At 35.7% G+C, this 27,106-nt stretch overlaps 1 protein-coding gene and 1 long non-coding RNA gene across 13 annotated transcripts in view; one reads left to right on the top strand and one right to left on the bottom strand.

Annotated features, from left to right (window-relative positions):
• The window catches only part of IKZF2 (IKAROS family zinc finger 2), a 154,223-nt gene that overhangs the window by 11,804 nt on the left and 115,313 nt on the right, over window positions 1-27,106 (top strand). The gene's annotated exons all lie outside the window — the stretch shown is intronic.
• Window positions 20,145-21,724, bottom strand: LOC112656309 (uncharacterized). Its single transcript, XR_003134261.2, has 3 exons — window positions 21,533-21,724; window positions 20,894-20,934; window positions 20,145-20,303 (listed from the first exon to the last, which is right to left on the bottom strand). It is a non-coding gene; the product is annotated as an uncharacterized LOC112656309 (long non-coding RNA).

The following is a 27,106-nucleotide window of genomic DNA, read 5'->3' as shown; positions in this document are numbered from 1 at the left end:
CCGTACACTCCAGTGATTTTACTATAATGATTTTTCTTTACTCTGTAACCTATTTCTTTATAAATCTAATCTATATAAATTTCTATATAAATATAAATTTCTATATAAATATAATCTAAAATACATGAGGAATGATGTTATCTACATGCTAGCCAGTTCTGCCACTTTAAGAGCCAAAATATTTAGTACTTTTATCCAGCGCTTTTCTAAAAACTTGAAGATAAATATACATACATGATATATATTATTTGAAAATGATTTGATACCTAGCTAATTTTTTTAAAGTTTATAATATTGTGCCTGTTGGGGTAAAATTACCTAGAGTGTGATATAGTATGATATAAAAATACATCCTAATTGATATATTTATTACCTCAAAATATCTATTACAGAACTCCATCTTAAAAATGTAAGTGCTGATTACCCAAGACACCATAGAATTCCAAATGAATGTTAATGATGGAAATACTTTGAGATTTCCTGTATATGGAGATTCAGAACTCTCTAGAGAGATATTTTTCATCTTTCAATCATTGATCCAGTAAACATTTATTAAGCAGTTACTTTGTGTGATGCACTGCTGATGCTGAGGCACAAAAACTATGTTAGGGTTTTTGTAGAGAGGGATATTGTCTTTCAGGGTCCAAATGAATCTATTTGAGATATTAATAATCCTTTTGCATTTAGAAGTAAATAAGTATGGTGTACTTACCATGATTTATATCCATTGTAGATAAGTGAGTTGTTTCTCACCTTTTACCACCAAGAATTGTTCAAAAGTATATAAATTTGAAGATGCACAATGAAACAGAGGCAAAAAATGCAACAAGCTTCTAAGACAGGTTCCTACAGGATAACATTTCCTCATTTCTTGGGGAAATGTTATCATGCAGGATTTGGCCATAAGCCTTGCAATTTCTCAAAATTGATTGGCTCTACATTTAGAGTGGATCCATATCTCAGGATTGACATACATGAAACAAGTTTATGAAATTGGCATTTAAAATCAGAAGACCAGTTTATGTCAATACCTTTATTAAAAATAAAACAAAAAAACCCAACCAAGAGAGGATCACTCCAGTTGGCTTGAGGAGATCATTTTGGGTAATCAACAAGGTCACTTGGTGAACAAGGATCTGAACAAAAGGAGTTAGTTATATAATTCAGATGTTTAATGGCATCACACTAAGAGAGCCTAATATATTCAGCATCACAATAGAGATAGCATTGCCATTTGTATGTTATAGTTAAGTCCTTTGATTCCTTCTTGCCTGAATGGACATGGATTTAGATTTCATATATATAGGTGTAGACAAAATACTTCTGGGAGTCATTTTTTCCCCCTCAGCTTCCTTGGCTAAATCCTGCAGATTCAGTCTTTAACTTACATTAGTATATATAATCAGGTTACAACCAATTTTACTGGCCTAGGACCGATTCATTTTCTTTAGTGTTATTTTACATTCCTGCCTTAGATTTGTTAATTGTTGATATTATAGCTTAACTCTGTAAGAGCAATCTTTTAATGCTTATAAGGATATCCCAATTACTATTACCATAAATTCAAACTTCTGTTCAAAGAAATGTTGATAGGTGATAGGGTCAGCAATTTAGGAGGTCTTAAAATCAGTTTTAAATGAAGATGGGAAATAGCATTGCCACTAAAGAAAGGTACTTTAGGTTAGCTGGGAATCTGGAAGTGCTCCTTGTTATAGGTCAAGAGAAACCAACAGTACATCAGTTTCCTGAAATCATTGACACCATCTGACGATAGCAAATGAGATTTTACAGAAAATTATAGTATTTTAGTTTAGTTAATAAGGAAGGCTATCGGGAAGCCTGGGTGGCTCAGCAGTTGAGCATTTGCCTTTGCCTCAGGACGTGATCCCGGAGTTCTGGGATCAAGTCCCACATAGGGCTCCTGCGTGGAGCCTGCTTCTCCTCCCTCTGCCTGTGTCTCTGCCTCTCTCTATGCCTCTCATGAATAAATAAATAAAATCTTAAAAAAAAATAAGGAAGGCTATCTTAATTACTGAATGTTAATTTAAGAATATTTGTAGGGGTGCCTGGGTGGCTCAGTCGGTTAAGCATCCAACTCTTGATTTCAACTCAGGTTGTGATCTTAGGGTCCAGAGATCCAGCCCTGCCTGGGGCTCAGGGCTGAGTGTGGAGCCTGCTTAAAGATTCTTTCTCCCCACTGCACCCCTCTCTCTAAAAATAAAATATATTTATCAAAGCATACAGCTTTATTTTGGGGCCGCACATTGATTACAAAGAAGCTAATCAGGAGATTTTCCAGATATGAATCTTTGAGGAAAATGACCATGCCCTATCTCTTTAGCCTTCAGTAATTATTTGTTAAATTAAGGAAATACTTATGATTGTATTGCATATATGTATTTAAATAATGTATTTCTGACCTATTTGAGGAGATTTGAAAACTTTAGTTTTTTGCTATTGAAATGATTCTGAAATCCTAACTTGTGATTTTCTCTGTTTGGGTATGTTGTTTTTAACTATGCCTCACTCTAAAAAAGATTTTATAATCTTCAGATTAGCCCCCAAAAAGATAATTCTGAGATTCTAAACAGCTTCTAAGTTTTCTGATTCAATATAATCATGTTCAGTGGAATCAAGTGAATATAAATATTTTCATGAATATTTTATAGCCACCATCATCATCTTCATTACTATTATTTTTATATAGCACATTTAGAATTTACAGATTGAATTCCACATACTTACAATTTTGAAATCAGTTCTCTATTACTTATTTAAAACTAATTTTAGTAGCGTGTTCAAAATGAAATGCTTCAATTAACTTTTCTTATGCACTCCAGATATTTTGAGGAGCATATAATTAATCAGTGTAAAGTCACGTTCTAATAAATTAACATTCTGGGTGTCTACACCTTTGACATTTTTGTCATTGCTCTCTTATTATCATGGAAGTTATAGTTCTTATTACACCTGACTATGTCAACTCTACTTTCTTCTTACTAAGATATCAGTATGCAGGGCTTGGTCATATTTTGAAGTGCTAGGTGGCTACATTGCTCTATTTCCATTGAATTAACTTTAAGAATTTCTGGTTGAGTTCTAAAGAGGTGTCATTTCTTCTACAACTATAAGAAATATTTTTGTCATGGTCATTTTCATAAAGATCCTTGTTATTTAAAAACTAAACATTATAACAAGTAACACCTAGTCATTTTTAGGTATTGCTTTAAAATTCAAACACTTTAAAAACACTGCTTCTAATATAGTGTTTGAAATATGAGATGAATTCTATTATAGTGCTGAACATTCACAAAATATTTGAAAACAGTAATAGATTTTGTTTGGACATAACTGAAAACTAGAAAAAAAGAAAGATATTTTCTGTGAGTCTGCTGTTTTTAGATTCTCAAATTATGAATTACACACCACCATCTGTCCGAACTATGACACATTAATCACCTAATGACAATTTTTGGATTCAATTTTTTGGAAACAAAAACAAAAAAAAACACCCCTTTGTCTACCACAGCCCCCCCCCAACTTAAAGTAAATTATTTTTACAAAATTATTATTACAGTAAGGCTATTTGCATAAAAAATTCTGATGAATTGAATAGTTTTAGTTGGTCCCACGGTTTGAATACAATAGCTGGTAACAGATTTGAAGAGATAGTATTTTTTTTCACCAAATCAGAGAAGCTGTAGTCAAACAATTACTTTCATACAACTGTATGTACAAGAAAGTGCCATATGTCTTTTAAAGGCATATGTGCCCTGTGTGTGCACTTGTGTATGTGCGCGTGTGTGAATGCAAGAATAAGGACACAAAAGAACTGTCACACTATCGATAGAGTTCACTTTGGAGTATGGGAGGGTAGACAGGGCATTTTATCAACTTATTCCAAATAGTTCTGTAATATTTGAATCTTTCACAAAAGATCTTTTACTTGCATAATTTAAAAAAAAACACGCTATTTCAGTCAGATATCTTCTCAAAGAAATAAAGTCTGAAGCTTTTCTGTGAGAGACAGTCATAGCTCTGATCACATGGGCTTATCCTTGAAATTTCAGTGATATTATAGAGTTACAACAATGGACTACTGCCATTAATGACAAGTATTGGGATGCCTGGGAGGCTCAGCGGTCAGTGGAGTGTCTGCCTTTGATCCTGGAGTCCCGGATTGAGTCCGCATAGGGCTCCCTGCAGGGGGCCTGCTTCTCCCTCTGCCTGTGTCTCTGCGTATCTCTTTCTGCGTCTCTCATGGATAAATACATAAAATCTTAAAAAAAAATAATGGGTACTGATTTCAGGGCTATTCTCATATACAAATAGTGTTCTGTAGGCTCTTTGAATATTAGATTTAGTCTGGATGTAAGGTGTTAATTACTATAATACAATGGAATTTCCAAATAAAGTAATATACTTTGCATTTTTTTTATGAGTGATCTTCATTCACAGCATGAGATACTGTAAATAGTGTACATATCAGTGTACTTCTGGCAGTGGTTAGGAGACATAGCATTATGATACCAGAATAAATCTGAGTAGAGTGAGTTAAAACTTGTAGCCTATATATGATAATCAAGATCAGTTTTTAAAAACTGCCTTAGTCTCTTTTTCACGTTCATCAATTTAAAACTCCAGTGAGTGTTGTTAATGTTTACATTAAATCTTTTAAGGATACAGTTTTTAGCAAGACAACTGGGGTTTATTGCTAATGGGAGTAGGATCTGTGAAAATAACTTCAGGCATATGAATGGAAGGAGCAGAGGTGTGAACCGTAAGGGAACATAGAAGAGAGCTAGTTCAAGAAGAAAGAAATTAAAAATGGTGAATGCAGGAGTGAGGGGCAAGCCACAGAACCCACTAGATTCCTAGATCTGCCAAAGACTTCAGGGCATATGAAAAATAATGATCTTTCCCTTCTTTTTTTCTTTCAGAAAGTATAAATAAGGCTAATAAGGCTTATTATATATAATAAATAAGGCTAATTATATATATATAATTACTGCTTACATTTATGTATTATTATATTGCATGTTTATATATTATATTACATATGTAAATATAGAAATAAAGCTAAAGTGTATTTATAAGCTAATTAAAGAAGCTACCTATCTGAATGATGAGGGATGTTGCAGTAAGGTTAGAATGGTTTCTGGTAGGGGATCCCTGGGTGGCTCAGTGGTTTAGCGCCTGCCTTTGGCCCAGGGCATGATCCTAGAGTCCCGGGATCAAGTGCCACATCAGGCTCCCCTGCAGGGAGCCTGCTTCTCCCTCTGCCTATGTCTCTGCCTCTCTATTTCTGTGTGTGTGTGTGTGTGTGTGTGTGTGTGTGTGTGTGTCTAATGAATAAATAAATAAAATCTCTTAAAAAAAAAAAAAGAATGGTTTCTGGTAGAAGATAAATGAAAAACCCTGAGATTCAGTAGAATGAAGTTCTTCACATATCTAAAGCCGGAGGGTAGAAGATGGGGGTGGAATAGTAAGAAGAACTGGAGTACTGTGGGTTTCAGTCTAGAAGGATGGGCAGATGGAAGCAGTATATAGAGGTTGGTAGTCCCTAGAATAGATTGCTTGCTGTCATCAACAGTGGCATTACTGATGGCCACTTTGGACTAATCTATTCCTTTTATCTTTTGCAAAAGTGACTATGTAATATACTGTGTGTGAGAGCCTTAACTGGTTGTATTTCTGAATTACCACCAATGCAGTAAATTTTGGCCTTGTCCCTCAACTGCCTTTTTACCTCACTTCAGTGGGAAAGGGGTTCGGGAATTAGGGAAAGCTGTAGTCTTGACAGAAACAGTAAGAACTTTCTCTGCTTTCTTTCTTTTTCTTTCTTTCTTTCTTTCTTTCTTTCTTTCTTTCTTTCTTTCTTTCTTTCTTTCTTTCTTTCTTTCTTTCTTTCTTCTTTCTTTCTTTCTATTTTCCCTCTTGGGAGGTGGCAACGAAGAAGGAACTTGATATTGAGCAGATGAGATGGGGTTTTGCATCCAGTTTTTGTTCTCTGATCTGTTTTTTTTTTTTTTTTTCCATTTTCCTCCTGAAGTATCTAAGACACAAGCACTGAGTGTTTTAAAATACTTTCTTAAGATCATACTCTGTCAGAGATTTAGAATTCCCAGGTTGGCTTTTACTCACTGGAACACTTTTCTAAAATTAACCTGTGATAATACTGCAGTAAAAATTTATCAGACATGAGATGAAGTTTACACGTGTATTATTGTTGAATGAAAGGTTTGCTAAGCCCATAAATAATAAAAACAAGATCAAGGTATATATTTAACTTGCTTAAGAAAACAGACTGCCTTTAAGCCTATTATTTAAGCCTAAGTACCATTTTATTTTTTAAGACACTTCACACTATTTGTAATGCTTTCACATCTAACATACAATGTGCTCATTAAAACTTGAACTTAAATATTTATTTAAGCAGTCTCTAAGGAATTTATTCTTCCTGGTAGTGTTTAAGCATTTTATTTGTTACTAGAAAATAATAAGCATATATATATTTTTAAAATTATTTTATTGAATAAATTTTCCTCTTCCCCTTCCGCCATAGTATATAAAAGTAAGCACTGGTATTATATGTCAAATCTGTGATCCCCTAGCCAGATACTTCATATCTTGGCATCTCAGTTTGTAAGACGGGGACATTATTGTCAGGAGTGGTGAGCTTTAGAAAGAATATTCATAAAGTCTCCAAAATGGTGACTGGCATGTGGTAAGTAAACTAGAACGGTAGCTATTATTTATTAGAAAAAAGAGCATAAGAAAACACTTGAGTCATATAACTAAGAAATAGATTCCACAAACACGTTAAATAGTCTTCTAGGAAGGACATGCTTTGAGACTACTTTTAATCAACAATTGTAATAATAGTAAAAAAAAAAAAAGAAGGAAAAAGCATTGCCAATAAAACACAAGAAATCTGCATCATTGACTAGATATATTGTTCTTCATCTGTCTGAGTGCTGTCAGATAGTCCTTGTTTGAAAAGAAATGTGTGTGCAGATATGAGGCAATTATTAATTCTGTTGTATTCAAATCAATTACTAAAGAAATGAAACTAAAATTACCTAATCAAAGCGAATCACAAATAAACCTGCTCTGTTTGTGAGGGATATAATTGAAATGGTAATTATGTAGTAGTAATGCATTTCATTTTGAGGATGGCAGTTCAGAAGATGTGTTCAGGACTTGACGGTAGAGTGTATCTCCCTCTTAACCTGGTCCAGAGTAATCTGTTAGCAGGGACTTGTTTGCTTGTTTACTAGATGTGTTGGTGAATTCCCAGTATGGTTCTGAAATTTCCTGAATTCCGTACTCCTGGTGCTGTGTGTCCTACATCAAAACACATTGCTCTGTTGTATATCTGGAATTCTCAACTATGTATCAAACCCTAGTAATGTCCATTTTTCCCCTTTTATCCTGTGAGCAATCAAGGAGAAAAGTGGATATTCTTTTAAAAAGATTTTATAGCAGAGTATGTTAATAAACAGACTACTCATAGGTCATTTGGTTAAAAGGCGCTGAAATCTTCGTAAATCCCAATGAGATCATTTAAAGATACACAATTTGCTTTTCATGTCCAAGTTTAACTTTTCTTGGGTCAGGGTTACTATTAGCATAGGGACTGTGTAATCAGTCTTTCAAATCAAATGACCCTTTTTATCCAGGAGTAATTACTTTAAAAACTAGGAAGCCTTTATCACTTCCTATCTTGTTTTATCATTACTCCCTGACTTCTCTTCATCTTATCTCTCCCATGTGACTGGAATCCCCTTGAGGGCAGGGGAAATGATGTAATTTCTGCAGCCCAAGGATAGCAGAGAATAGGCTTGAATTTATATTGGCTGAGTTATATATTAGTCTTCACTTCCTCATTTGTAAAGGAGGGAGAGTTAGTGCTTGTCTCTTGGGATTGTTGTGAGGATTAATAAAATAACTCTAGTTATAGCTTCTATCATACTGCCTAACACATTTCAAGAAATAATTCAAGAAAAGGTAGTGGCTCTTTTCTATAGGAGCTAGTTAGCACAGTGCCTTATACATAGTAGTCTCTCTATTTAAAAAGTTGCCTGTTAATTTTTAAATACATTATGTGGTTAATATGTGTTGTTTGTCTCACTGGATACATTAGAGACATATCTCAGTTATTCCTCTAAGTTATTACTCAGATTGACCCCTACAGGTTTGGTCACTTCAGCACTGTGTGTGCTGTGGATACCAGAGACTACTAAGTCACCCAGCTAGTCTTTTTACCCACAAAGCAGTTTTAAAATAAATGGTCTAAAGTTAGCACTAGCTTCTTAGACTCTTTCTTCTCAACACGCATTCAGGCAGAGTACTGCAGAATACTGCATTGGACTAAAAGTTTCAAGTACTTACAAGTTTCACAAAAATACTTCATAAAAATACATCCTTTCAGTTTCATAAAAATACATCTTTTCAGGCCAATGCCACTCTCTTTAGAATATAGAGATGGATTTTAAAAAAGACTAAAAGATCTGTAGAGAAAATATATATACATATATATTCACCCTGAGACATTTTGGTTATTTGTGTATTATTTAGAAACTCTATAGTTTTAAAGTTATTACTACTATTATTATTTTGAAGATTCTAATTTCATGATCTAGGATATTCCAAATCATAACATGCCAATTTACTAGACACGTGTGAAAATGGGATATCATATTGCTGTTGTGTCAGTGAACTCTTATCCAGCAGCTCAGTCCCAAAGATCATTTAAAATCTTAGAAATCAAATGGCTCTTCCTTAAAACTGTACCCAGTTCTGCTTATGCTAGATTGTGAGGCCAGATGTCAATTTTCTTAGAACAACTGTGTTAATTATCACATTTGTTGATGATATAATTATCATAGCAGTACCTAGGATCAGTTACACAACCTTTACAAAAGTTTTCTTTTCCCTAGTTTTTATCTGCATTCTTTCATGAAATCCTGTTTCCGTGTGTCCAAGCAATTTAGATGAGCAGTGGTTATCTAGTTTGCCAACATTTGTCATCATTCCTATGACTACAAGAATTAAGACAGTATATTTAATAGCTTAGAGAATACTAAGTCTTCTTGTTAGCATTATAAAAGATCATCTTATCTTTCTATTCTCTTTGATTTTCCTTCTTTTTTTTAAGTTACAACAAAATTGTATATTATTTAGAAGTTGGTGGAATGTAGTTCTCTTGATATAAGGTTCTGTAAATTAAGCCCATTATACTTAACTGGCACATAGAGGAAAAAAATGTACTTAATCCTAACTAAAATGAAAGTGCCTGTCTCCATATAGTACCGATTTAATGGTAACAGGTTATCTGCATTTTTATGCTGAAAAGAAATCCTTGGTGGTAATCAATCTGTGATTTTCTATTTGCTATTTCTTTTGTTTGTTGTATGAGTGGTGGGATTTAAACTGCTGGAAAACATTTTTAGCTGCTAGCAAGTTTGTTTTTAATCAGTTAATAAGTATTACTCCCCACTTGGGTGACTCTTCAGGATGGTGGCAAACTTCACTCCTCCAAATGCTTCCTTTTCAAGTGTGGAGTTCATGGATATTTTGGATGTTAATATATTTTCAGGATCATGTATCTGGATGGGTACAGTGCTGGTGATTGATGCCTATTCATTGTATTTATCACTTTATAATAAGGGTTTTATTGTCTTAAAATTCTCTCATACTTTGAAATTTGTGTTTTTACTTCTCTGCTGCCTGTGAGATGTTGGGCTTAGAAATTAGTATTTATGGGCAGCCCTGATGGCGCAGCGGTTTAGCGCCGCCTGCAGCCTGGGGTGTGATCCTGGAGATCCGGGATCGAGTCCCACGTCGGGCTTCCTGCATGGAGCCTGCTTCTCCCTCTGCCTGTGTCTCTGCCTCTCTCTCTCTCTCTCTCTGTGTGTCTCTATGAATAAATCAGTAAAATCTTTTTTTTTTTTTAAAAAAGAAAGAAATTAGTATTTATTTCTAAGTTTCTACTTTTAGTTTTGATTTTCTAGGTTACTGGCTATTGAGATAAAGGGAATGATCCAGTTAGTTGAAATCAGAAAGCTAGAAGCTTTTGGTAGGAATGTGAGAAGTATCTGCTGCCTCTAAGAGAATGATATAGAGAAGCAATAGCTTTATTAGAAGTGTCATAATCAGTGATAGCCAATTGCTCAGTGAACAGGAAACATCTGGTGCTCACCTTCATCTATTAGCAGCCCTTATGTCTCCATCTGCAGGTCCTCCTTTCTCAGTTTATTCCTTCAGATACTAATGATGCTTTGACTTTCAAATCTGTATTTGGTAATGTTCCTTTACTGAAACTCCAAGTCCAGTCCCTCAGAAAACATTGGCTCCACATCTAAAATACATCCTGAGTGTGCATAATTCTCACCATGTTCACTTCAATAATTTTGGTCTGAGCTACCATCATTTCCCAATTGCCTAAGCCTAAAATACAGCCAAAACTTATATCTGGCCTTCCTGGTTCCATTCCTTTTCCTCTGTTCCCCATAATCTACCAAAGAGGCAGAACTGGATTTTCTAAAACCTAAATCAGATTATATCAATCCATTGCTTCAAACACAAAAGTTTTCTATTGAAAGTAGAATAAAATGAAAATTCCTTTCTAAAGTCTATAAGGTCCTAAAGGCTGTTACCCCTGCTTCCATCTCTGAACCCCTTTTCCTTCACTCTTCTCGTTCACCAAACTTTCAAATGCCTTCTATCTTTCTTCTTTTTGGACATGGCAAATTCATTCCTTTGAGGGTCTTTGTATTTAACTGTTCTTTCTGTTTGGAATACTAGTGCTTCATAACTTTGCATGAACGGCTCCTTCTTTTCTTAATTCAATTGTTTCCTCTTTGGGAAGGAAAGCTCTTCCCGAGTACCCCAGGTAAATAAGCCCCTTATGGGCATTCTATGAATAATGTCTATTTTGTTGTCTTTGTCATACTTACTGGTATCTGAAATTATCTAATTTATTTATTTGTTTCTTCTCCAAATACATAGTTGTGGAGCACTTGTATTGGTTACTGACATAGCCCTAATCCCCAGAATAGAGTTAGGAACATAGTAGATGACAAATGTGGGCTCAACGGCCAACTAAATCCTATCCTTTGCCTTCCATAAACAGAATTTTCAGTGTGTGTGTGTGTGTGTGTGCGCGCGCATCCGCATCTGTATAGTAAACACAGTATTTTATATTGTGATATCCATTTGAAAGCCTATATTGAGGCCTATGGTCATCTGGGGAAAGAATAGTAAAACAAACCTTGTCTTCTGGCTTTTGGCTTCGTGATCCTTCCCTTATATAAGATGTTCATTCCTTCCTTGTATTCATTTGTTTATTTACTCCACTTAAAACAAATATTGGGTACCTGTCTGCCCTGGAATATAGCAGTCCCGGTGGGTGCAGTTGTTCTTTCATTTTGATGTAAGATCCAGTGGAAGTGGTTAAGAGTACTGACTTTCAAGTTACATAGACTTGGGTTTGACTCCTGGCTGTTTCTTACTTTAAAGTTAAGCCTTAGGAATTGCTGATATCTGATTGTTTTTCAACTTATGTGACTTTGGGAATATTCCTTGGATTTTCTACATTCACTTCCCTCAGCCACAAATAATAGGTTTTAAGGTTTTACCTTAAGAGGTTAAACCTTTCATAAGGTTTTAAGAAATAAAAGCAATAACGTACATAAAGCATTTAGCTCATTTTCTGGCACAATTACCTGTTATTATTTGTAGATTGTAAATATTTGCATATGGTTTTTATACTTATTAGACATGGTTCCTAAGATATTACTTGAAATATAAAGAATATCAGCTAAGTCACAAGTTATTTCTTACATTCTTTTTCTGACTTGTTATAATATTTATTATTTATTTATTTAGAGAGAAAGAGAGTGCGAGCACACATGAGTGGAGAGAAGGACAAGGGAGAAGGAGAGAGTGGATCTTAAGCAGACTCCATGCTAAGCCCAGAGCCTCACATGGGCTTGATTTCATGACCCCAGTATCATGACCTGAGCTGAAATCAAGAGTTGGGTGCTTAATCCATTGAGCCACCCAGACACCCCTTGATTGTTATAACATTTAGAATATTCTGCATTAAACAAACAAAAAGTTTGGGATGCCTGGGTGGCTCAGTGGTTGAGCATCTGCCTTTGGCTCAGGGCATGATCCCCAGGGTCCTGGGATCAAGTCCTGCATCAGGCTTTCCACAGGGAGCCTGCTTCTCCCTCTGCCTATGTTTCTGCCTCTCTCTCTGTGTCTCTCATGAATAAATTTAAATCTTTAAAAAAAAAAAAAGTTTGACATTTATAAATTTCACTGTTTCACAAATCCATTGTGGTGTTTCATAAATTTATTTTATAATGGTAACAATATTTAGCTTTTCTATTTGATTTTATATTATACTTAATAGTATTTTAATTATTATAGTTGATTCTCATGGTGACTTAATAGTCTCTGAGTACTTAGGAGAGGGATGCTTTATAAAAACAATCAAGTCTCATTTCTTTAGTTCCTAGGATGCTTTGGAAATACATTTTTTTGTTAATTGGAAAAATCATGTCAATTTAAAAAAAATTTTTTTAAATATTTTATTTATTTATTCACGACAGAGAGAGAGAGAGAGAGAGGCAGAGACACAGGCAGAGGGAGAAGCAGGCTCCATGAAAGGAGCCCGACGTGGGACTCAATCCTGGGTCTCCAGGATCACGCCCTGGGCCGAAGGCGGTGCTAAACCGCTAAGCCACCCAGGCTGCCCATGTCATAATTTTTTAGAAAATAAAATTGATATATCTAACCAAAAGTTCTGATGACAGATTAGAATCTAAAGAGAAAATGGAAACAAGCATATTACTGAGTCCAAATTACCTTTATTTGGGTTGGATTAACTGTCTTCATTCCGAGGCTGTATGTGTGTAATATAGATCAATAAGGTGTTCAGAATGGGATTAACTATCTGGAAGGAAGTGGTGTTATCTAAACCCTACAGCTGGAAAATATGAGAATTAGAAATTTAATTGATTAATAATAGATCACATCATTATCCAATGATTAAAGACTGCTGGGTGGAACCTACATTGTAGGGTTTTCTTTTTAGAAATATCTTAATTGTAATGGTGTTCCACTTGGTATTTAGTAAAAATGCAATTCACTGAGAACACATTTAAGGTTTAGAAAGAGACCTAACCTCTGTAGCTTAGTGGTTTAGAGCCTCTGATGCAGAGTTGGGGAGAGGTTTAAAATTAGGATATAAAATCAGAGTAGCACGACTTTAGTTAATGTACTATTTGCCCTTGACCTCTTCTCCACAACTTGCTAGTTATGATAGATATTTGACAAGTGTAACTGCCTTATGCCCATTTTATTTACAGTTTTCATAGCTAATGAATAATAAGAAAAAAGTCCACCAGGACCTGATTGTTTACTTCTCTAATAGCAATTTACGGATGGTACATACTGTGGCTGTTACAAACTATGTCCTATAATAGCATTTGATGTAAGTAGCTGCTCACCATTCTGTATTGTGGTTGGAGCTGGAGAAATAGAAAATTGGTCATTTCCCGGCAGATAGCAGTAAGTTTCAATTCAGTCAGAATGCCGTATGTACTGTGATAGGTTTATAATTATTACCCAAAGATTGATGGTTTTTTGGTGAGTGTAAATTTGTGCAGCCGTAATCCATTAAGAAATCAATAATCATTCCATTCTGATGTGTAGTTCCTACTCACTGTTATAAATGTTACCCAGAGCTGAAACCAATCCTTTTTTTTTTCTTTAAATTGTAGTTGACACTATTGGAAATGAGGGTATTATTATGACATTTTCTTTTTCAATCGGATTCCTTTTTCTTTGCTTGTGTTCTCTTGCCCCATACGCCATCCTAATGAAAGGGTATATATTTTCTTAACATTTAAAAAACTTAGACCTCCTTACAGTTTCTGTCTTCATCTTTTACTTAGTTGTTTAATGGCAAATTATTTATATGTTTAAAGTACATTAGTGTTTCTTTCTGTAATATGAAGGTCGTTAATTACCAAATCTACATGATTAGGAAGGTGGTAGGTTCTTCCTTTTAAAATAAATTTTAATCTGAAAGCTATAATCTCATAAAAAACAAATTTAACATTTATTATTGACATCTGTTAAGTACTTTGCTAGATGCTATTGGGAGAAGCAAGGATCGGGACAGCATTGCTCTCAGAAGCGCATATATTTTAGAGAAAGAGAGACTCAAGTCAGCACAAGTAACATAAGGATGTGAAGAAAGAAGAAAAGTAGTGGAGGAAATGTCAGCTCTGAAACCATCCATTACGTAAGTTCCGAACTGGAACTTTGGTGTTAGGGTATGATAGTGCTGGGGATGATAGGGTGTGGGTAGTGAACTTCATCCCACAGGGGATGTGGCCGTGTTACAAAATTTGCCATGATCTGGGGCTGAAGAGTAGTCTACATAAAGATTCTAAAGAAAAGTGATATAGGAATAGAGTATAAAATTAAAACAGTGGAGAAAAGTATAAAATGAAAAGTAAAGGCCCCACTGCCTAGGTAATCCCAGTCCTCATTTTTTGTGTTACCAGTTTCTGAATTGTCTTTCCATAATTTTTTTGTATATTTATTCTAGCATAGTCAGGATAGTGGTAGTTCAACTGGAATATACAGTATCATGTATATGTATTTTTTTTTTTTTTAGTACAAGTAGGAGTACACTGTGTCTACTGACTTATGACTTGATTTTTCATTTAGGGATTTCTTTTTTTCTATCAGTATTTTGTTCTTGAGTGCATGTCATTCTGTTATACACTGAGGATACACTGTGATTTATTTAGCTAGTCCTTCACTGATGAACATTTAGTTTGTTTCTAGGTTTTTACTCTTACATACAGTATTACTGTGAATGTCTTTGTCCATCTATTTACCTTTACATACTTCCTTAGGATAATTTGGCTGTAGATTTACTATGTCAAGAAATCTGTGCATGACCATTTTGGTGGGTAAAGTATGGTCAGATTGCCTTTTGCAAAGGTTACTGATTCACACTACAAGTAGCTTGTGAGTTTCTGTTTTGTCATCTTTGACAATATTGATTTTTATCTATTTTAGTTAACCCAATGGGGGAAAATAATATTTAGGGATATTTTATATTTCTTAATTGGTTAAACATTATTTCATAATGCTTGTTGGTGGGGATATCTGTGTCTAATTTTTGTTCTTGGCTCATTTCTCTTTTAGCATCCAGGAGAAATTATAATTAAAAGCTCTATTGAGAACTTTGAGGGGTGCCTGGGTGGCTCAGTTGGTTAAATAAGTGTGCTGCTGAAGTGAGCACTGGCTCAGTTGGTTAACTGTCTGGCTCCTGCTCAGGCTATGATACCAGGGTCCTGGGATCAAGCCCCACATTGGGCTTCCTGCTCAGCTGCTTCTCCTTCTTCCTCTGTGGACCCCCTAGCTTGTGCATGCACGCTCTCTCTTTCAAATAAATAAATAAAATTAAAAAAAAAAAAAACTTAGAGAAGGGAAGAAAAAAGGTTTTATTTGGGGTCCATGTTTTGAGGCAGAATTAATAGAAGAATGCCTATCATTTGATGTTAAGCAAAAACTTAAGGATGTAGAATACTCTATAGCAGAAGATGTAGCTTTTGTTTCACTGGTTGGTTCCTCTTGGCAAATCACATAAGAAATCCATCCAAAGTACTTAGCATAGCACTTCAGTAAAGTTCAGAGGTTAATGAAATGTTGTTATATCATGAAACCTGGCTATCCATGTAGCAGCAATTATTTTAAGAGGAAAGAGTATGTATCTAAAAAGTAGAGGTAGGAAACCATCAACAAAACTAAAAGGTAATCTATGAAATGGGAGAAGATACTTGCAAGTGATGTATCTGATAAAGGGTTAGGATCTGAAATGTATAAAGAACTTATAAAAGCGAATACCCAAAAAGCAAATAATCCAGTTAAAAAATGGGCAGAAGACATGAATAGATATTTTTCCAAAGAAGACATACTAAGATGATGACTAACAGACACATGAAAAGATGCTCATCATCATTCATCTTTAGGGAAATACAAACCAAAACTACAATGAGAATTCACCTCACACCTGTCAGAATGGCTAAAATTAACAACACAGGAAACAACAGATGTTGGCGAGGATGCAGAGAAAGGGGAACCCTCTTACACTCTTGGTGGGAATTCAAACTGGTACAGCCACTCTGGAGAACAGTATGGAGGTTCCTCAAAAAGTTAAAAATAGAATTACCCTATGACCCAGCAATTACACTACTAGGTATTTACTCAAAGGATACAAAAATACTATTTCAAAGGGATATATGCGCCTTGATGTGTATAGCAGCATTATCAACAATAGCCAAACTAAGAAAGACCCCAAATGTCCATCAACTGATGAATGGATAAAGAAGTGGTATATGTATATATACACATATGTATATACATACAGTGGACTATTACTCAGCCATCAAAAATAATGAAATCTTGTCATTTGTAATTATGTGGGTGGAGCTAGAGAGTATTATGCTAATCAAAATAAGACAGTCCGAAAAAGACATACTATATGATTTCACTCATGTGGAATTTAAGAAGCAAAACAAATGAACAAGGAGTGGGGGGAAGAGAGACAAACCAAGAAACAGACTCTTGAGAGAACAAACTGATGGTTACCAGAGGGGAGTTGAGCAAGGGCATGGGTTAAATAGGTGTTGGGGATTAAGAAGAGTACTTGTGATGAGCACCAGATGTCATATGTAAGTGATGAATCACTAAATTTTACACCTGAAACTAATATTGCGCTGTAAAAACTTGGAGAAAAAAAAAAGTAGAAGTAGCAAAGAATACAGAAATAAAAATAAAGTTTTACTTAAAAATTATTTGATTAATTACATTTAAGGTGCTAGGAAAGGTATAAGCTGGTAAGGAGCTACCTATGTAGGACTCAGTTTCTCCTCCTTTCCTATTCCAAGACTGGTGGAGATCTCTGAGCCTTTGAGTTGATGAGCAGTTTGAATTGCCTAGAAACTCATAGGCTGAGTCTAATCTTGAAAAATACTGGAGTCTAGTCCTCTTTTTGTTTTCTTGTACACTTTTCTGGAAACTACTAGGTTTAGACTTGCCCTGTGTTTTGCTTACTGAAATATACTTGAGAGCTGAGAAGATTAATTGCATGACAAATGTTTTTCACGAGCAATTATGCATCCAACTGTGTTTTGTAGTTTTGTAGTTCCTACTCTGTCCCAAGGACTAGATTGTTGTGGCCTGCTGAGGAAAATGCTAGAGGTCACCAGGACCTGGGTTTGTTCTTTAACTCAAAGAGGATATTATGGTAGAACAAACTTGTACCTCTTTCCCTTTCTCCCTTCCCTAGAATGGTGGTGTGAGAACATAGCTGATTCAACCTCTCGCTTTTTTGTGTACAAAATCACATTTAAAAATATCAGGCTTCCAAGTTCTCTTCTGGGGCTATGTGTATGTGTGTGTGTGTGTGGGTGTGTGTGTGTGTACTCATGTCATTCATCTCAACACTGAAAATAGCCCTGATGAATCAAATACTTACTTGGAAGTGACCCCAAAGGTCATTTAGAACAACTTCCTAAAGAAAGCAAGAATATCCTTGACAGTGTGTATGACAGGTGGTCTCTGGGATTTTGTTTGACTGCTTCCAGGGCTAGAGGAAGGAAGCTCACTGCTGCATTGTTGATTGGCTCTAATTCTTAGAAAGTTCTTCCTTACGTTGAGATCTCATCTGCCTCTCCGGAATGTCACTGCTTTTTTACTAAGATACAAACAAAAGATCTAAGGGGAAGTTTAGATGCTTTGTTCTGTAATAGTGCTTATAGGCTAGGTTTTCACGTAGGTTTTTGAGTTTTGCATTGACTCAATATTTAAAAGACTATCATATTATACTTAAAAGACTATCATAATTTCTTCTGAGGAATAATGCCACAGGGGTAATATTTCACATATATGCCCTTCTTTCTATCTTCACCCAAACAGCTACATGTGAACTAAGTATGGTTAAATAACAAACAAACAAAAAACCCAAAAATGGTTGGCTTTATTTTCAGTAACTTACATCTTAATGTTACTTTTAGTTATTTTACCCTTAAATGGCTTTTCAGTCTTTTGACAGTTGAAATTCAATTATAGTTAAGATGTTATTTCGCCAGAAAACTATACGTGTTTTCAAGACAGAAATCCACTGAGTATGTTTCCATTTCAAGTGGAATGCAAAATTTTAGTTATGTGCATAGATGCTTTAGTAGTTACCATGTTAGTCTAAACTTTAATGCTGTGAGATTTTTTTTTTCGCTTTGAGATTTTAAAATGGACTTATAAGTAGAAAGGTATGTGGAGAAATGTTGCAAAATTTATGTAAGGAAAATGGGATCATTTTTCAGGGATTCATTTAACTTAGGATCTGGGATCCCTGGGTGGCACAGCGGTTTGGCGCCTGCCTTTGGCCCAGGGCGCGATCCTGGAGACCCGGGATCGAATCCCACATCGGGCTCCCGGGGCATGGAGCCTGCTTCTCCCTCTGCCTGTGTCTCTGCGCCTCTCTCTCTCTGTGACTATCATAAATAAATAAAAATTAAAAAAAAAAAAAACAAAACATTTAACTTAGGATCTGGAAACTTAGCAACATTTTCCAGCTGAAATTTCTTAGGAAAGATTCGTAGGTGAAAAAAGGTAATATGAAGTCCCCTGATGGGAGTTTTAGGCATCCACATTTGTTCCTCTCAGGACATTAGCAATTATTGAATTGGCTTCTAACTTTGTATTTCTCCCTTGTCTGACTGACAGTTTTACCGTGACTTTATTGGATTTACTATTGTAATTGGTTATGGAATTGTGCCGGGAAGCATATATTTTGATGTGTGCACCTTAACAATCTGAATTGTTAGGATGGTGACTCACTCCAATTTAACAGGAAAATTAGCTGGCTTTGTCTTTGTCTGAACATTTGGGGAGGAGTTGACCCCAGCTTCAGAGATGTACCAATGTTCCAGATCACTTGTGGCAAAACGTACCCATGTGGAGGGTGGGAATTTCTCTTGATTAGACAGGCTAGGTTTTGTCAGACCTGTCTTTGCTTTATTTTGGAGAATTATCTAATTAGGGCATTCACTGGCTGAGAAATGCTTGGATATACATTTAGGGAATGTGTTGGCCCATTTAATCATGTCACTGCAGATTTGATAAGGGTGCTACCGCAAGTTCACATACTACCATTGGGGTGTCATGACAAGGGGCATAATAAAGTTCTTGGGAAAGAATAATCCTAATAACCAAATTATTTTTTAAAAATAGTTACGTCTGGGATCCCTGGGTGGCGCAGTGGTTTAGCGCCTGCCTTCAGCCCAGGGTGTGATCCTGGAGACCCGGGATCGAGTCCCACGTCGGGCTACCTGCATGGAGCCTTCTTCCTCTGCCAGTGTCTCTGCCTCTCTCTGTCTCTCTCTGTCTCTCTGTGTCTCATGAATAAATAAAATAAAATATTAAAAAAATAGTTACGTTAGAGAGCACTTTTTCTCAAACTCGCTTGATCTTAACAATCATCTTGTTTGCCTGTAAAAATAAAGAGCCCCAAACCTCATCACAGGCATACTGAGTCAAAATCCTCAAGAAGGAAGCCTGTGTTCCTGTGATACTGATGATCAGACAAGTTTAGGAAACACTGTTAAATAGTGTAAATGTAGGGAATTGGAAAGGACTGCACTGGGAAAGAAGATAGTGATTGCCCCAAGGAGCCAAGGAATTATAGCTTGTTACCTTCAGACACTAAAATGTTGCTTACTTTCAGTGATACTATAGGGATATAACTGAACTGTATTTTTTGGGTTTGCAGGAGTTAGGAGAAACAGATTGCTCTTTTCAAGAAAAAACTAAAAATGTAAAGATATGTTGTCATTGTATTGTACTAGGCAAAAAGTCCTGGGATGCCTTGGTGGCTCAGCGGTTGAGCATCTGCCTTTCGCTCAGGGCATGATCCCGCGGTCCCGGGATCGAGTCCCACATCGGGCTCCCTGGATGCAGCCTGCTTCTCTCTCTGCCTATGTCTCTGCCTCTCTCTCTGTGTCTCTCATGAATAAATAAATAAAATATTTTTTTTAAAAAGTCTTTATTCTTTTCCTCTACCTGCCTTTGGTTATTTTCCTTTTCCTATGCCTTCCACTTAATTTTGTTTGGGGCATTTATAAAACTATATGCAACGTCTTCATACTGGGTTTGATGAGACGGAGTATTTTCTTTCTTCATTTCTTTCTCAGTTGTATTCCTTCAGCCTGTTTACGAAAAATAGATACACGTTCCTGTTTCAGCCAGGGAGCTTGTGCATCTGTTGACACTTCAGAAATAATCAGTTTAGATTTCAACAGCTGATTAGTGCTCAGTTCTAACCAAACTGAGAAGGAACTCTTAAGAACGGTAACAAATACTATTCTTAGTTATCTCTACAAAAATGTAATAATGATCATTTTAAAGCAATGCTGTGGTTATAAAAGTCCTGTGCTGTAGTTACGTTTTTCTTTATTGCACCTCAGTGAAACTGTCAAGCCATTTAGTGACAGTCTACCAAGAGCAGTTATTACAAAATAATCACAAAAATTTCATTAGTGTCCTTTTACTTATCTACTCTGGTGGTTAGAAAAAGTATTAGTGAAATTCCAGAAACATCCTATATAATCTGCTAAACAGTTTCATGGGTGTTCCAACTTCCACATTGAATTACTACTGAATGTAAGAAATGTAGCTAATGGTATCAGTGTGGCACCCAAGTACTGATTTGTCTAAGATAGGAAGCCATATCCCCATGAGTTGGAGCCAAAAGGAAAGAAGAGATGCATGTTTTAAATGCACTTGTGCAAACACTTACCTGGTTGACCTTATATTTCTTCAGTAGTCTGGAGAAATAGACTAGAAATAGAATCAGAGGACATAATATAATTGATTAAAATAATAGAATGGGTAGAAATAAAATCAAAAGGCATAAAACTGATTTATAGAATAGATCCTATAGGGATCCTATGCATATTCATCTATTAATATTTATTGAATACTTAATTTATGAAAATATTCCATATAGGACAGAGAAGAAAAATGCATTCTTCCTTTAAAGAGAATGAAATTTAGTAGAGAGACATTATTAAATAAATAAAAGGTTAAATATCAGTTGAATATTTCAGGCATGAGTTTGAGATAGGGAAACATAACAGTTTGCCAATTATATCCATATAATTAAGGCAGAGGATACATTGATTTCTTAGGAAGAATTGGAGGTTGTCTATTTTCTAGTTATATTCATAGAATTATCATCATCTTTCTGTAGTCTTGTCACCTATTTGTATAATACAGATCTGTTTGTCATTTCCTCTTTCTAAAAACCATCATGACTGCTCCTACCTTTGTGCAGCTACAAAGAGCTAATAAACTCTCTTTAGTATTTTATACTGCTTCCTTCATTAAACAACACAATCTTTTTTATCTTCATCTCCTGAAATTCCCGTTCACATACCCCGTGCTTCAACCACAGACACTTCCATGTCTTGAACATAGCCAAGTTCTTTTGTATTGCCTTTTCTTTGCATAAACCCTTCTGTTTTCCTTGAATTTCTGTCTCCTTTATTCCACCAGGCAAACTCCCAGTCCTTAAAGAGCAAATGTTACTGCCTCTTTAACACTTCAGCTACTTCCCCATATTCCTGTAGCACAGAGTGTGTATGTATCTCCATGACAGCACTTACCACATTCTGTTGTTACTGTTTTCCATCTCTCCCATTTCAGACTGAGCTCTTCCAGGGCAGAGACTGTGCCTTATTTACTTGTGTACCTCTCATAATGCCACTGTACGTGGCACTCTTACCCAGTGTTTTTGAAACAAATGACCAAGAGAGAGCGAATGGGCTTTCATGAAGTGGATGGGAATGAGGACTGCTTTTGAGAAAGGCAGATGGTGGCAGCTCCATTAGCTGAAGGGAAAAAAGATCAAACAATAAAGGCTAATTTTCATCTGCCCATATGTGAACAGGTTGCAGTAAGGATCCTTACAGGATGGTCACCTCTGAACCCAGAGCTCTAGAGATGGTCTTGCCCTCAGCACTCAAGGCTATTCAGGTCTTGCTTCCTGCTTATTCAATTGTCCTTTGGAGCTATCCAAGATGGGTCCATCTATAGCTGGGCTGCATGGTAGGCTGGAGTATTAATAAGCAAAATTCAGATGGACTTCCTTGTATGTGTCATCTGTAGCATGTACACTCTTTCTTCTTTGTCCTTCTCATATTTCTTCTCTCCCACACTTGCATCTATCCTGTTTGTGCTGGCTCATGATTTTAGATTTCTATTAAAACTTCCTCTGGCTAAAGCTAGGGAAATTTGTTTCAGCTCACTTATTTGCCCTTTGTCAAGCTGACCTATTTCATTAAAAAAAAATGAGGTTGTGGTGGGATGAGTACTGAGAAGGCAGGAAGGGGCATGCCACTGGTGCCCCAGCAAAGGTTATGTAGATAAGGCTAGCTGTAGTGAAGTACCTGAATTGTCTTTGGGCCCCTTTTGCTATTCTTTCTTCTACGTTAGCACTCCCCTTTAGAAACCCACTTCCCTTGTGGTACTTTCTTGCTTCTTCACTGTCCCAGTCTGTCCTGCCTTCCTTTCAGGGTTGCATGTTTCTGATCTGTGTCTCCACAACCCCTTTCCATCCAAATCAAAACTTATCTATGGCACTAGGAATCCTTTCCTCAGCTTTCTATCCTGTCCTAGAACAATTCAAATAAACTCATTCAAGCTGAGATTTTATGAAGTGACTTTGTTTAATGGATTATTATTGTTTTATAGTAACATGTATGCTTTACTAGAGCTTTTTCTAGAAACTTGTTCTCAAGTTGTGATAAATTTCTAGGAAGGGGAATTTCGTATCAGGTCACGCTGGATTGTATGGAAGAGAAGTTTGGGGCTATGAAAATTATTCTTTTCTTTTCTGCCAAATTGATATCATCAATGTAACTGTTTTTCCAGCTCAAAGACCGTACGAGACCTGAGGTGAGACTTTTTTCCATGAGTACTAAGTATCAGCAGCAAAGACTAATTTTGTGGTTGAAAAGTGTTAGAGTATATTAGGATCTAAAAGTGACTCCTTGGCCATTCTTTGACCCTTTGTCAATTAATTTTGGAGAAGGGAGGAAGTCTCAGGTGATTGTATCTATAAAGCCATATTAGAGCTTGAGCTAATAAGATTTGAAACTACCTTTTTCAGTTTGTTGAAGTTATGTATACGTTTGTTTTGATATAAGAAATTTCTGGTTATAGTTTCATAAATACAGAACACATTTACAAATGTCTTTATACTGCATAAATATGCACTTGATACTCTCAGAGATCTCCACCTAGCCCCTGTTTATGGGCTCAGTCATATATAGTGTGGAAAAGTTGTACTCATATTTAATACTTTCCACAGTTGTCCAAACTCTGATACAGAAAAGCATTGTAGCTGTTTTGATAAAGCCCCCATAAAACCACAGCTTTAAATATCTATAAAGATGAAAATGCACAGGTATAAAAATATATTTTGCAAAAATATACCAAACCTTTCTATTTAGGTATACAATGTATTTGTCCTAGGAAGGAGGGAAACTCTGATCATCTGGAAGACACAGAACAAGAAATGTTTAATATAACAGGGATTGCCTTTTAAGTCCACTTTTCTTTTTTGTTAAGAATGCAGTTTTGTTCTGTATCCTGATTATGGTGGCTGTTACATGAATCTCTGCATGTTGTAGAACTGGATGCTAAAAGGAAAAAAAAAGCTCAATTTTTTATAAGATAATTAAAAAAAATAAAATTATGGAATAAAAGGATGCATTCTTTTTCATATGAAACCATGGTAAAATAAATCATGGTTAAATTTCCAGAATAATCAATGAAAAAGCTTGGTTAATGTAGCATTATCTGATTGACAGTTTTAATAGTATTATGCAGATTAATCATTTATGAGAAAATACATTTCAAATCACAAATCAGAACTTGAGGAATGCATTTTCCCGTATATTGTCAGGAATGGGTAACAGAGTCATGGTGATCACAGTTCTGGTGGTAGTGGTGATAAATACAGTTTAGAGGTTGTCATGCTAAAGGGGTTCAGATTGAGAATTGGAAAAGGGCTGACTGAGAATAATCGTTAGAGACCCTGGCAACTTGGCCATGGGCAGTCAGTAATCAGTTACTTGATGTACCAAACATTTTGCCCATAGTAGATGCTCAATAACTACTGACTGGAAGCTGGGGCCTAGGTTCTGCCTCGGATCAGATACTGGCTCTACTTGCCAGCTTTGTGACCTTGGATAAGTTATTTAACCTCTGCGCTTCATGTCCCTTGTCCTTAAAGGTTGGGAAGCACACCTCTGTCATAGAGCTATTGGGAGAATCAAATGAGATGAGGCATGAAGCTGTAGGAGAGTTTGGTGCACATAGTAAGTGATCCTGTGAATGTGAAATGCTGTTATTAAAGAACTATTGGATGAATGGAAGTAGCTCCTGTCACTTTCTGTGTTAGGGAGGCAGTGTTGAATAGTGATGACTTGTTTAATGTTGGTTTGTTTATTGGGGTCAGGAGCTTTTGTGAAATTAATTTCTTAAATAGTACAGCACAGAACACTCTGATGTCTAAACTTCTGCTTGTTCCTTTCCCTTTCTAGATACCTTTGTTTTTGAGCTTAATTCCTACTGAATTTTACCTTAAATGCCATTGAGTAAAAATTACGGAGTATTCCAGTTGTATGAAGGATTTATAATATGGGTTAATTTTCCTGCCTTGTGATTAGTGGTTGTGAAAAGGATGATTTTAATAAAGTATAATTTAATGGTATACATGCTTCATTGTAAATTTTTTTAAATAGAATGAATGCAGGTTAATTAAGGGGAAAAAGAAAATAAGCATAAGTAAAAATGGGGAAAAGCACTCAATCTTACAATCAGAACCAATTACTATGCTAACTAATAATAGCAGAAATTCTTATGTAGCATTTACTATATATCCAGCATAATTTTAAGTGCTTTGCATCTAATTTATTTAGCAACTCAAAGTATATCTATCCAGGTCATTTTCTATGCCCCTATAAACATAGAAATGGCTGGGATCATATAGAAATGGTTTATGATATGATTATTTTTACTTAGCAGTATACATTCTAAACATTGTCTCATGTTACTGAGCACATATATTCATTATGATTTTTAACAGCCACAGAATATGTCATTCTGTATTAATGAGCCTACTGTGCTTCTGTAACTGAGGGAGAGTTTACCACTTCACTTGTTTTTCCTACAAATAGTGTTATTAACCAGAAAGCCAATAAAGTATCATCTATTATTCTTTCATATTAAAAGAGATTCAGGCAGTGCTTTGTTATGGCTAAGAATTTTACCTTATTTGTACTTCCTCTACAAAATATCCAGTGTTACACAGCTACTTTTTTACCGTCATTCACTCAAATGCTGATTCTGAGATAGTTATTTCTTTTCTAAATTGTCTTAAAGTAAAATTATGTTTGCTACATAAGTAATTAGATTTTCTTGGTTTACTGACATTTGGCCTATAGCATTTCTATTATCTTTTTGTTTTGGTGGGAAAAACTTGGTCTAATGCCAATTATGACTATTCCATGAGAGTTAATGGGACATATTTGTTGAGATCCACATGGTTTGAGTCATGCAGTGCCTTCACCTATCCCTTTAATGTATTTTTAAGGCAGGAGATGAGAGTGATGGATTGGTTTCAGGGTGTGAACACCAGTCTCTGATTGTAATTCGGGAGATATGTGGATCTGAAGTTGATGGGCAGGCTGCCTGCTTAGCCAGGCGAGCTTCCATTATCTCAAGAACCTGTACCGATTAGTCTGCTATCATATTGAGAGACCTCACTATGAAAACAGACATTTTCCCAGAGTGGCACAGAAACAAAAGGAAATATTCCATTTGAGATTTAATTCTTCCATTGTTTCAAGCCTATAGAATTTCACCTAACTAATAGGATAGCATGTTTATTCAGGAGGGGACTAGAAGTCTTATTTTTCTCTCTAGTCACTATTGCCCCCTCCTCTCTCACATCAGGATCCGTTCATATTTAAGGCAAAAAAATGTATAATTTTATTTTCGTAGGCCAGTGCTTTGCATAAACTAAAAGTTCAGTATGTTTATTGAATATCGAGTGAGTGAAATTTAGATTAAGACCTACATAGCAACATGAAATGTGATATAATGTGTGAGATTATACACGTTATTACCCAGCTTTTCCACAGCTACTTTGCCCCAGCATTACCTAATTTAGCTGTGATTTTGTCTCCTTAGAACCTGGTTGAAATTCCTCTTTTGCAGCTTTTAAGAGTTAATGTGCATTTGCTTTAATTCTAGAAGGCTTTCCCTGTATAGGTTTATGCTTTTGTTTCTTAAGAGGTTTTTGCCTTAAACAAGGTCATATTAGATTAGATCCTGTGGAAAATCGGATCTTCATGCATTTGGGGGGTATTTCTTTGACGGATCTCTTACCCTGATTTTCACATTATTTTTCATATACTTTATTTTGTGAATGCATTTAGTTCATATGTTGTACATCACACATTCAATTAATATGATCACTAACAATTATGTTTCTCTAGTCCATCCAGTAGTAAATCAGTGGGTGAAACATGAAAGGCAAAAAAATAATAATAATAATAGCAAAAAACAACAAAAGCTTGTCTTTCTTAATGTTTTATTTAACCAAAATACTCAGATTTTTCTGTATGATTTACATTTAGGATCTATCAAAATAAAACTGTCAGTGGAAAAGAATAAAAAAACCTTTGTCTTTACAATACACACAGGTTTACAAATATGAACACTGAAAATATATTCAAAATTTTCAGCCAGCTGTTACTTGAACTTAAGCTTTGGAGTGGGTATCAATATTGAAGGAATTCAGGAAGTCATTTAAGGGCAGAGAACAAGGCTCAAGCAGATGTATTAGGCAGGACTGATTGCTATAGGTATCTCAGGAGAAGGGTGGTGTCGCAATTTCAGTGGGAGATGGGTGTCCTGCCAGCCTGCTAGCTACTTGCCA

Source organism: Canis lupus, chromosome 37 (assembly GCF_003254725.2).
Source record: "Canis lupus dingo isolate Sandy chromosome 37, ASM325472v2, whole genome shotgun sequence".
In the NCBI taxonomy this organism is placed as follows: Eukaryota; Metazoa; Chordata; class Mammalia; order Carnivora; family Canidae; genus Canis; species Canis lupus.
This window is presented reverse-complemented; position numbering and strand designations above follow the sequence as displayed.